Below are 12718 nucleotides of genomic sequence, written 5' to 3'. Positions count from 1 at the left end.
CTTGATTCGATACTATTGTGATGATTAATGGTATAAAGTTCCCTATAAAGATGCCACTTTAAATATATCCTATTGTTAGATGATATATTTTTATTTTTCTATCATTTTCAGGAGGAAATCAAATAAATTTTCTGTTTGTCGTCTTATAGCCTAACAAGCCAAAATTATTTTTGTAGGATCTTGTTAAATATTTTTGCATCAATATTCATTAGTGATATTGGTCTATAATTTTCTTTTCTTGTTGGGTCTTTTCCTGGTTTGGGGATTAAGGAGATATTTCCTTCACAGAATCTTTTGGGTGGTATTCTTTCTTTTTCTATATTTTGGAAAAGGTTAAATAATAGGGGTACTCATTCCTCTTTAAAGGAGTCCCACCCACTGGGAATGATAGTGGGCTTTCATTTCTAATCTCTACCCCCCATATTGGGCAGGGTTGAAATTCTCTGTGGGGACCATGAAACAGCAAGAGGTGGAGGTGGCTCAGTCTAAATATTCGAAGTCCTGCCTCCAGAGCTGAGGCTCTCCAAAACCCAGGGATCAAGGACTCTGTCTGTCCATGCTGTGACATCTTAGACAAAGCCATGAAATTTTTGACACCAGGCCATTTCTCCAACACTGACCAATGTCTGTCCCTAACAAAGCAAGAGCAGGCTTGAGGCTGACACCCTCAGCTGGCCAGAGGTTAATCACTTTGCCCTGTCTTTATTATATGTCATTTTTGTATTCTTTATATGGCAAGTGAGGTTGAATTTTCCATTTTCTTTAGTCTGTGATGCATCTTTTGAAAATGCATTAATTGAAGTAACAAAAGCTAATTTAAAGTAAAATATAAAGTACAAGAATATGGGAAAACTACAAGGTTAGTTTGCCTGGAGTTCAGGGGCAAATGTAGTATCTACATACCTCTCCACAGGAGGACAAGTCTTATGATCTTCTCCAGAGTGAGAGCAGGTGAGATAGAGGCTACAGGTGGCAGGAAGGCAGGGCAGGCCCAGAGCTAACTGTGTTCCCACCACTTACTGCTGTCTCCATTCTGATGTGGTTTGGTACTAACAGTTGGCCTGCACCTGCTTTCCTCCTCTCCCTGTTGTAACACATGGTTCGTCACTCCTGATCTTCATAAACACTAGCTTTTTAAGTTCCTCAGGGTAGGAGCCTTGGGAGAGTGTCTGTTGACCTCCAAAATGCCTGATTGGTGGGGCGGGGCCAGTGGCGGACAAGAAGGATCATTAGACTGAGTTTATCTAGTAGAACTGGGGGAAGCAAAAAGAACCCAGCTGTACCTGGCACTGGGACCTTACCCAGAGTCATAGCTCTGTGGGCACAGTGAGGCGGTTGTGTACAGGAGACAGTATATGTTCTGGAGTGCGGAAGGTCTGACTCAGGAGGCAGGAGACTGGGAGCTAGGGGAAAAGGCGCACCCCTTCTCCCCACAGAGGTCCAGGAATGGGAGAAAGCCTTTCCACCATTTTCAGTTCTTGCGGGAAACTGCGTGTTGAGTGGAAAGCTTGAAACGGTGAATTCACTTGAGCAGTATACAGCAGCCAGTTTTGAGTACTGGTGGAGTGGATTTGCCACAGGTTTGGTGGATGGTAGGGCAGCCATATTGGTAATGTCCCAGCTGCCAGGGAGAAACCGTTGTGGAAAGGTTGTGAGAAGGTAGTGTGGGTGTGCCTCATAGCAAGCGCCTAAAGCACAGCTGTCTTGATTTCACCTGCTGAGATCCAAACTCCACTCTTGGGATAGGCTGAGTGGCTCATGCACCCCACGAGAACTGTTTTTAGGAGGAACTGTGAGACCTGCCTCTGAAGGATTCTGGAGAACTTTGCAATCCCAACTGAGGGGTGTCAGAATGCTGACAAAACAGTCAGAGGATCACTATGGGCAACTAAGCTAGGAACCAGGACCATGCCTAGGAACTAGAGAGAGTTTGTCAGCTGTGTTCTCTGTCCCCCCCAGCCCCCAAAAAACCATCAGCGCCACCTGGTGTCCCTGGAATATATTGCAATATATATATTCTAGTCCTACTAAATTTGGTCCCTTCTGCTATATATATATATGTGTGTGTATGTAAGTGTATATGAATATATATACACACATATGTATATTTTTATACGTGTATATATATATATTCCTACTAAAGTTAGTGTATATATGTATACACACACATATATTTATGTAAAAATATAAATATATATGACTAAAATTTTAGTATTTTTTTCTTCTTTTCTTTGTTACTCAGGTTGCTGCTGTTTTTGGCTGTTTGAGCTTTTTTGTTTTGTACTGTTTTACTTTGTCTTTGCTACTTTTCTTTGAAGGTTCTATTCTTAACTTACATTTTTAATTTCATTAAGAGCAAGGGCTCCTGAATTTTTGGTTATGGCATTTTAGTTTTATTTATTCTCTCTCTCTATTTTACTCCACTCCCTTCTCTCTTTTGATACAGACTCTTCTGCTTTTCTCATGTTTCCCACAGAAATGACTCATACATAGCTGTTCCCTCCTTTTTGGGGGGAGAGTCTGTCTACTTTCTTTCCTTTTTTCTCTTCCCTCTCTCCCCCTTATTTGATATAACTGTATTTTTAATCTTTACTTTTATTCTATTTTAATATCATTTCCTTTTTTATTTATTTCTTTTCTGGCTGAAAGCTGGGGTGGCCTGGCTGTCATCTGACGAAGAGATCATAGCAGTAGTCTGGCTCAAAGAGGCCAAGAGACTATGATCTATGAAACCCCTTTTCCTTTGACCATCAGAAGACAGTGTTGGCAAGTCCACACTGCAGAATTTCTTTTTTTATTTTCCATTTTTAACCTGTATTTTTGTCCTTCTTGTTTCTTGTTTTTGCTCTTTTCTTTCTCTTCCTATTTTGGCAGAGGAAGAGTCTGGCTCTGTGCAGGCTGTTAAGTAGCTCCTGATTATGGAAACCCACTCAGCTCAGCCCCTCAAAATTCTTGAGTTAAAGTCATGGCCTTAGCTCCATGCTGATCATTACCATTTCTTTCATTGCTCTCATTCTCTCTTCCTGTCCTCTTTCTCTCCTTAAATCCTTTTCTTTCACTCCCTTCCTTTTTTTACATTTCTATTCTTTTCTTCTTTCCTACTGTCTTCTTATTTCTTTCGTTTGCCTTTGTTTCTCCTTGATCACTCTTTACCTCTCTCTTCCTTTTGGCCTTATACCAAGAGGACAATTCAACATCTATCTTCTGAGACAAGGCAATTTGAAGCAAAGGATAAAGTGAGAAGGAAAAATGAGGAAAAAGAGATGAACAAGAAGAAGGCACACATAAGGAGGAACCAACATAAAAATTCAGCACCATAAAACACAAAAAACGGAGCAACTCCTCCAAAAGACAATGAGGCAGATACCAGAAAAGATCCCACCTATAAAGAATAAATGGATTTGAAAGAAAGGGAATTTAGAAAGTTGGATGATAAAGACAATAAAGGGAATGGGTGAGAAAATGGAAAGACAGAAACAAAAGGCAGACGAAAGATATGTAGAATATAGAAAGGATATGGCAGAGCTTAAGGAAATGAAGGAAATAATCAGGGAATGTAAAGATTCAGTAGAAAGTATCAAAATAAATTAGACCATGGAGAAGAAAGAACCTCAGAGGTAAAGGATAAAGTTTTTGAGTTAACACAGGTAGTTAAAGAGAAAGAAGAGAGAGAAAGCAGACCTCAAGACCTCATGGAGCATTCAAACATATGAATAATAGGGATCCTTGAAGGGGAAGAACATTGCCTCAAAGGAATGGCAGCCCTACTGGAGACTATGATAAATGAAAATTTCCAAAGTTTTACAAATAATCCTGACACACTCCTTTTAGATGGCTATTGAAACCCAGGTCAACTCAACTTAGACAGAGCTTCTTCAAGATACATTGTAATGAACTTGTCCAAAGTAAAGGTGAAAGAGAAAATTCTGCAAGCAGCCAGGACTAAGTGCTAACTGACCTACAGGGGCAAAGCCATTAGGATGACAGTAGACTTTTCAACTTCAACTTTCCAAGCCAGAAAAGCATGGTTATCCATCCTCCACTTTCTTAACAACAGTGATTTTCAGCCCATAATTCTGTACTCTACTAAACTAAGCTTCAAAATTGATGAAGCAATCAAATCTTTTGAGGATGTAAAAACACTGAGGAAATTCACCACAAGACCAGCTCTACAGGAAATACATAGACCTATTCTCAGCACTGAACATCACAATGAAACACCAGCCAAGTAAACACCCAGAAGTAAAAGGTCAAAACTTAACTTCCACAGTGGCACAAAGGATAAAATAAAAAGATGAATAGAATTCCACCATACTTATCAATTCTCTCAATAAATGTCAGTGGACTGAATTCCCCACTAAAGAGACACAGGCTGGCTGAATGGGTAAAAAGAACATGCCATCCATATGCAGTGTACAGGAGACATACCTAGCCTTGAAGGACAAATCAAGACTCAGGGTTAAGTGCAGCCCTAACACTAAAATGGAGACTTTACCTCCTTCATGTTTACATGGATGGAACTGGAAAATGTTCTTCTTAGCAAAGTATCACAGGAATGGAAGAAAAAGTATCCAATGTACACAGCCCTTTTATGAAACTAATTTATAGCTCTCAAATGAAAGCTACAACTTAATTGTAGCCCAAGAATATGGGGAGGGGGTGGGGAAGAGGAGGGGAGAAGGGTGGCCAGGTGGTGGGAGGGTGACTGGAAAGATCACCTATATATCTGTGAAACAAGGGTACAAGTGAACCTTTCTAGAACTAGAATATAAATGTTTTGACACAATGACTAAGCAAATGACATGAAATCTATGTTAACCAGCTTGATGAAAGTATTTCAAATTGTATATGAAAACACTACACTGTACCCCATGTTTGCATTAATGTATACAGCTATCACCTAATAAAAAAAATTTTTTTTTTAAAAGGGGTGGAAAACAGTATTTCAAGCAAATGGAAATCAGAAGAAAGGAGGGCTTGCAATCTTATTTTCAGATACAAGTGAATTTAATGCAACTAAAGTTAAGGAAGACAAAGATAGACATTTTATACTAGGCAAAGGAACAAGTCAACGAGAAGACATTTCAATTCAAAATATTTATGCACCCTACTTAATGCTCCCAGATTTATGAAATAGACCTTGATGGGTCTGAGAAATATGATAGCCCATAACACCATAATATCTGGGGACTTTATCACCACTCTGAAGAACTGGATAGATCCTCTAAACAGAAAGTAAACAAAGATACAAATGACTTAAATGTCACCCTAGAACAAATGGGATTAGTTGAAATAAACAGAACACATCATCCTAAAGCTAAAGAATATACATTTTTCTCCACAATTCATGGAATATACTCAAAAATAGATCACATCATAGTATACAAATCAAATCTCAGCAAAATTAAAAGAATAGAAATTATACCACATACATGGGGTATAGTGTTCTCAGACCACAAGACAATAAAGATGTAACTCAACTCCAACAAAAACATTTATCCCCACATGAAGGCATGGAAATTAAACAACCTTATGCTGAACAATAGTTCAGTTCAGAAAGAAATAAAAGGATAAATTGTTCAATTCCTCAAACATAACAACAATGAAGGCACAAGTTACCAAAACATGTGGGATACAGCAAAAATAGCCTTAAGAAGGAAATACATTGCATTAGATGACCGCATTCAAAAAACAGAAAGAGAGCCCATCAACAAACTCACAACCATCCTATAGAATTGGAAAAAGAAGAATAAGCTAATCCCATACTCAGCAGAAGAAAAGAAATATCCAAAATTAAATCAGACATTAATGAAATTCAAAACAAAAGAATCATTCAGAAAATTAAGAAAACAAAAAGTTGGCTATTTAAAAAAATGTTTAAAAAAATAAAAAAAAATGTTTTAAATAGATATATCTTTGGCCAGATTAACTAGAAACAGAAAAGTAAAACCTCTAATAACCTCAATGAGAAACAATAAAGGGAAAATAACAACAGTTGACACAGTGATACAAAAGATAATCTCTGAGTACTACAAGAAACTCTATACCTGGAAATTCAAGAATGTGGAAGAAATGGATCAATACCTGGAAAAACACCATCTCCCTAGACTTAATCAACAAAAAATAGATCTCTAGAACAGCCCAACTTCAAGCACTGAGATTGAAGAAACAATAAAAAATCTCCAAACCAAAATAAATAAATAAATAAAATAAAAAGCCCTGGTCCAAATTAGGGAAGAAAAAGCAATCAGGGGTATCCATATAGGGTCAGAAGAGATTAAACTTTCACTCTTCCCAGATGATATGATTGTATACCTGGAAAATACCAGGGATTCTACTACAAAACTCTTAGAAGTGATCAAGGAATACAGCAGCATCTCAGGTTACAAAATCAACACTCATAAATCGGTAGCCTTTATATGTACCAACAACAGTCAAGCTGAAAAACAGTCAAGAACTCTATTCCATTCTCAGTAGTGCCAAAGATGAAATATTTGGGAGTTTACCTAACAACACACATGAAAGATTTCTATAAAGAGAACTATGAAACTCTAAGAAAAGAAATAGCTGAAAATGTTAACAAATGGAAAAACATACCATGCTCATGGCTGGAAAGAATTAACATTGTTAGAATGTCCATACTACCCAAAGCAATATATAATTTCAATGCAATCCTGATTAAAGCTCCATTATCATAGTTTAAAGATCTCAAAAAAATAATATTTAATTTTATATGGAATCAGAAAAACCCTGGAATAGCCAAGACATTACTCAGAAATAAAAACAAAGCAGGAGGAATCACACCACCAGACCTCAGACTATACTACAAATCAATAGTGATCAAAATAGCATGGTACTGGCACAAAAACAGAGAGGTAGATGTATGGAACAGAATAGAGAACCTAGAGATGAACCCAGCTACTTAACATTATTTGATCTTTGACAAGCCAATTAAAAACATTCAATGGGGAAAAGATTCCCTATTTCACAAATGGTGCTGGGTGAACTCTCTGGCAACCTGCAGAAGACTGAAACTGGATCCACACCTTTCACCACTAACTAAGATAGACTCTCACTGGATTAAAGATTTAAACTTAAAACATGAAACTATAAAAATATTAGAAGAAATTGTAGGGAAAACAATTGAAGAAATAGGCCTGGGCAAAAGTTTTGTGAAGAGGACCCCACCACCACACCCCGGGAAATTGAAGCAACATCAAAAATACACTACTGGGACCTCATCAAACTAAAAAGCTTATGCACAGCCAAGAACACAGTAAGTAAACCAAGCAGACAGCCCTAAGAATGGGAGAAGATATTTGCTGGTTATGTCTCCAACAAAGGTTTAATAACCAGAATCCACAGAGAATTCAAATGTATTAGCAAGAAGAGAACAAGTGAGCCCATCTCAGGGTGGGCAAGGGGCTTGAAGAGAAACTTCTCTGAAGAAGACAGGTGCATGGCCTACAGATATATGGAAAAATGCTTATCATCCTTAATCATCAGAGAAATGCAAATCAAAACTACTTTGAGATATCATCTAACACCAGTAAGATTAGCCCATATCACAAAATCACAGATGCTGGCGTGGTTGTGGAGAAAAGGGAACACTTCTACACTGCTGGTGGGAATGCAAACTAATACACTCTTTTTGGAAAGACATCAGAGAACACTTAGAGAACTAAAAATTGACCTGCCATTTGATCCTATAATTCCTCTACTAGGTATATATTCAGAAGACCAAAAATCACACTACAACAAAGATATTTGTACCAGAATGTTTATTGCAGCCCAATTCATAATTGCTAGGTCATGGAAGAAGCCCAAGTGCCCATCAACCCACGAATGGATCAATAAATTGTGGTATATGTACACCATGGAATACTATGCAGCCCTAAAGAAAGATAGAGACTTTACCTCCTTCATGTTTACATGGATGGAACTGGAAAACATTCTTTTTAGCAAAGTATCTCAAGAATGGAAGAAAAAATATCCAATATACTCAGTCCAACTATGAAACTAATTTATAGCTTTCATAGGAAAGCTATAACCCAATCGTAGCCCAAGAATATGGGCAAAGGGGAGAGGGAGGCGGGTGGAGGGGGGAGGATGGGTGGAGGAAGGGTAATTGGTGGGATCACGCCTATGGTTCATCTTATAAGGGTACATGTGAATCTTTCTAATTGTAGAATATAAATGTCTTAACACAATAACTAAGAAAATGATATGGAGGCTATGTTAACTAGTTTGATGAAAATATTTCAAATTGTTATAAAAACAGCACACTGTACACTATGATAGTATTAATGTGCACAGCTATGATTTAAAAAAAAAAAAAGCTCTTGTCCAGATGGCTTCACACTAGAATTCTATCAAACATTCTAAGAAGAGCTTACACCCATACTCCAAAATAATTCCAAAAAATTGAGAAGGAAGGAATCTTCCCCAACATGTTCTATGTAGCAAACATCACCTTGATACCAAAACCAGGAAAAGACCCAACTAAAAAGTAGAACTTCAGACCAATTTCACTAATGAATATTGATGCAAATATTTTTTTTTTTCCAAGTCTCACTTTGCTGCCCTCAGTATAGTGTCATGGTGTCATACTCAGAACAACCTCCAACTCTTGGGGCCAAGCGAATCTCTTGCCTCAGTCTCCTGAGTAACTGGACTACAGGTGCTCACCACAACTCCCGGCTATTTTTGGAGATGAGGTCTCACCCTGGCTTAGGCTGGTCTCAAACCTGTGAGCTCAGGCAATCCACATTTCTTGTTCTCCCAGAGTAATAGGATTACAAGTGTGAGATACTGCACCCAGCAATGCAAACATGGTCACCAAAATTCTAGCCAATAGCCTACATCAACACATTAAAAAACTTCTAGATCTTGATCAGTTAAGTTTCATCCCAGCCATGCAGGCTGGTTTAAGATATGCAAGTCCATAAACGTAATTCACCATATCGACAGAAGCAAAAACAAAGACCATAAGATTCTCTCAATAGATGCAGAAAAAGCATTTGATAAAATTCAGCATCCTTTCCTAATTAGAACACTTAAAAACATTGGCATAAGTCACACATTTCTTAAACTGATCCAAGCCATCTACGACAAGCCCACAGCTAATATACTGAATGGAGTATTAGGATTTCCCACATAGAACTGGAACGACACAAGGTTGCCCTCTATCACCACTACTATTCAACATAGTGCTGGAAGTTCTAGCCTGTTTAGTCAGGTAAGAGAAGGCAATAAAGGGGATCCAAATAGGGGCAGAGGAGGTCAAACTCTCACTCTTTGGTGATGATATGATCTTATCCATAGAGAACCCCAAATACTCAACCCCAAGACTCCTGGAAGTGATCAAAAAATACAGCAGTGTCTCAGGATATAAAACCAATACCCACAAATCAGAAGCCTTTGCTTTGCCAATAACAACCAAGTTGAGAAGCAAATCAAGAACACAATTTCCTTCTCAGTAGCTTCAAAGAAAATGAAATACCTAGAAATATACCTAACAAAAGAGGTGAAGGAACTCCATAAGGAAAATTACAAAACTCTAAGAGAAGAAATGGCAGAAGATATTAACAAATGAAAGAACATACAATGTTCATGGCTGGGAAAAATCAACATTGTTCAAATGTCTATACTTCACAAAGCAATCTATAGATTCAATGCAATCCCCATTAAAATACCAAATCATACTTTTAAAACTTGGAAAAAACAGTTCTTCATTTTGTATGGAACCAGAAGAAACCCCAAGTTTCTGAGTAGTAAAAACAAACCTGGGGGAATCACTCTATCAGACATTTGGCTATATTCCATTCAAGGCCATAATGATCAAAACAACATGGTATTGGCACAAAAACAGAGACATTGACATTTGGAACTGAATAGAAAACCATGAGTTGAAACTAACCTCTTGTACCCACCTGATCTTTGATACACCAAACAAGAACATAGACTAGGGGAAAGAATCCCTATACAATAAATGGTGCTGGGAGAACTGGATAACGTCATGTAAAAGACTGAAACTGGACCCATACATTTCACCACTTACAAAAACTCATTCAAGATGGATAAAAGATTTAAATCTAAGGCATGAAACAATAAAAATCCTCGAAGAAACTGGGGAAAATACTTGAAGAAACTTCTGTGGCAATTGCAACAACAACAAAAAATAAAAAAATAAATAGGACTTAACTAAACTGAATAGCTTCTGTACAGCTAAGGAGATAGCAACCAAAGCTATTAGACAGCCTTCAAAATGGGAAATGGGAAAATATATTTGCATATTATGAAGCAGACAAAAGCTTCATAACTAGCATCTACAGAGAACTCACATTAATCAAGAAAACAGCCAATAATCCCATATATCACTGGGCAAGAGAGATGAATAACCTTCTCTAAAGAAGACAGATGAATGGCTAACAACCATGAAAAAATTCTCATCATCCCTAATTATCAGAGAAATGCAAACCAAAACCACCCTGAGATATCACCTAACACCAGTGAGAATGGCCCACATCACAAAATCTCAAAGCTGCAGATGGTGGCTTGGATGTGGAGAGAAGGGAACACTTTTACACTGCTGGTGGGACTGCAAACTACTACAACCTTTTTGGAAGGAAGTATGCACGATCTTCAAAGAACACAAATTAGACCTCCCATTTGATCCTACAGTCCCATTAGTAGGGGGAGAAGAAATACAGAAGAAAAGAAATCATGTTACCATAAGAACATTTGCACTACATTGTTTATCACAGCTCAATTTACAATCTCAAAAAGTGGAGACAATTTAAATGCCAACCAACCCAGAATAGATCAATAAGCTGTGGTATATGTATACCATGGAATACTATTCAGCCACTACAAAACATGGAGACTTTACATTTTTTGTATTAACCTGGATGGAGGTGGAACACATTCTTCTTAGTAAAGCATCACAAGAATGGAGAAGCAAGATTCTGGGTGATAGGGGAATGAGGTAGTGGGGATAGGGGAGGAGGGGCTGATGGTCACTGTGTATGACACACATCTTGGGTACAGAAATGAATTATAAGAGGAATTTTACCTAACAAATGCAATCAATGTATCCTAATGCTTTGTACCCTCAATGAATCCCAAACAATTTTTTTTAAAATGCCTGATTGCGCTCAAACATGAACTTGGAATACATCAGAGACATTCTCCTAAAGACATTCTCCAGACTTGGGGACCAGACAGCTTCAGTGATGCTGCTGAAGGTGCATGGTTAGACAGAATCAAACTGTATCCTCAGGGATATCTCCTCATAGTCCTCTGGTGCCCTCACTTCCTGCCAAGAGTGGGAAAGACAGGTATGTTCTGGATTTTCTCAGGGGATGGGCAGGAGCCCCAGGTGAGTGAGAGTGTTCAGAATACTCAGGGCCTCAGGCAGGGATCACAACAGAGGCTCCATGTACGGTGGGTGGTCCCAGTCTGTCCACAGGGTAACCAGAGATCTTCTCCAGGGTGCGCAGGGCACATGGGGGCTGTTGATTGGGTTAACAGTTTGAGCAGGATGAAGAGGCAGAGAAAGAAGTAGATTTGGTGCCCAAATGCTAGGCTCTGGCCTAAATGCTGGGGAGCATGCTGAGCTGTGTCAAGGCAAGAGCTGCACTGTGGGACCCTCATTCTGATGGCCCAGATGCTCAGCTAAGGGAACCCAAAGTCTCCATCAGGAACTGAAGCTCTAGGAGTTCCTCAACCTGTTGGACAGATGATAAGTGGATTACCTACCAAATTTGTTAAATAGGTCTAAAGAATTATATATTCTGAGGAAAATGTTTCACTTTATGTTTATTGTAAAGTAAAAAGAGATGAGAAACAGAGAACACAACACATCCAACTGAAGTTAGAAATAGCAACGGAACAAATCCATGGAAACAAAATGAAAGGAAAAAATATAAAAGCAAAAATTCATGGACATAGAATAATAAAGCAGTATTCCTTTGAGAAACAAAAGAATAGACAAAACTTTGTGAAGACTTATTAGTAAAGATGAGAAAACATGTATGTGAACAAAATATATAACTACAGAAGAAATTCATTAACTACTAATAAAAATTTAATAGGCAAGATGATGATTCCCTTGCCACTCTTAAAGAAGTCCCAGGCATGGACAGTTTTATAAGTGATTGTCCAAACTTTCTCACATATATACTGCATAAATTATTATTTTTTCCTTTGGAGACAGGGTAGTATTTGCTAAATCAAACAAATAATTATAGAGGGTTAAAAATCCAGAAAAGTTGGGTTTGCTGTTGGAGAGATGAACTCAAATGACCCATGACACCCACTCCTCTTTTTTTTTATTTCCATTAAATCATAGCTGTGTACATTAATGCAAACATGGGGTACAATGTGTTGGTTTAATATACAAATTTGAAATATTTTCATAAAAATGTTTAACATAGCCTTCGTGGCATTTTCTTAGTTACTGTGTTAAGACATTTATATCCTACATTTAGTAAGATTCACACGTACCTTTGTAAGATGCAACATAGGTGTGGTCCCATGTTGCACCTATGGGACCTCTCCCTCTCCCTTTTCCCCATATTCTTGGGCTATAATTGGGTTATAGCTTTCATATGAAAGCTATAAATTGGTTTCATAGTAGGGCTGAGTACATTGGATACTTTTCCTTCCATTCTTGAGATACTTTGCTAAGAAGAATATGTTCCAGCTCCATCCATGT

Source organism: Otolemur garnettii, unplaced genomic scaffold (assembly GCF_000181295.1).
Source record: "Otolemur garnettii isolate 467f Iridium unplaced genomic scaffold, OtoGar3 scaffold00101, whole genome shotgun sequence".
Classification (NCBI taxonomy): domain Eukaryota; kingdom Metazoa; phylum Chordata; class Mammalia; order Primates; family Galagidae; genus Otolemur; species Otolemur garnettii.
Note: the sequence above shows the minus strand (reverse complement) of the source record.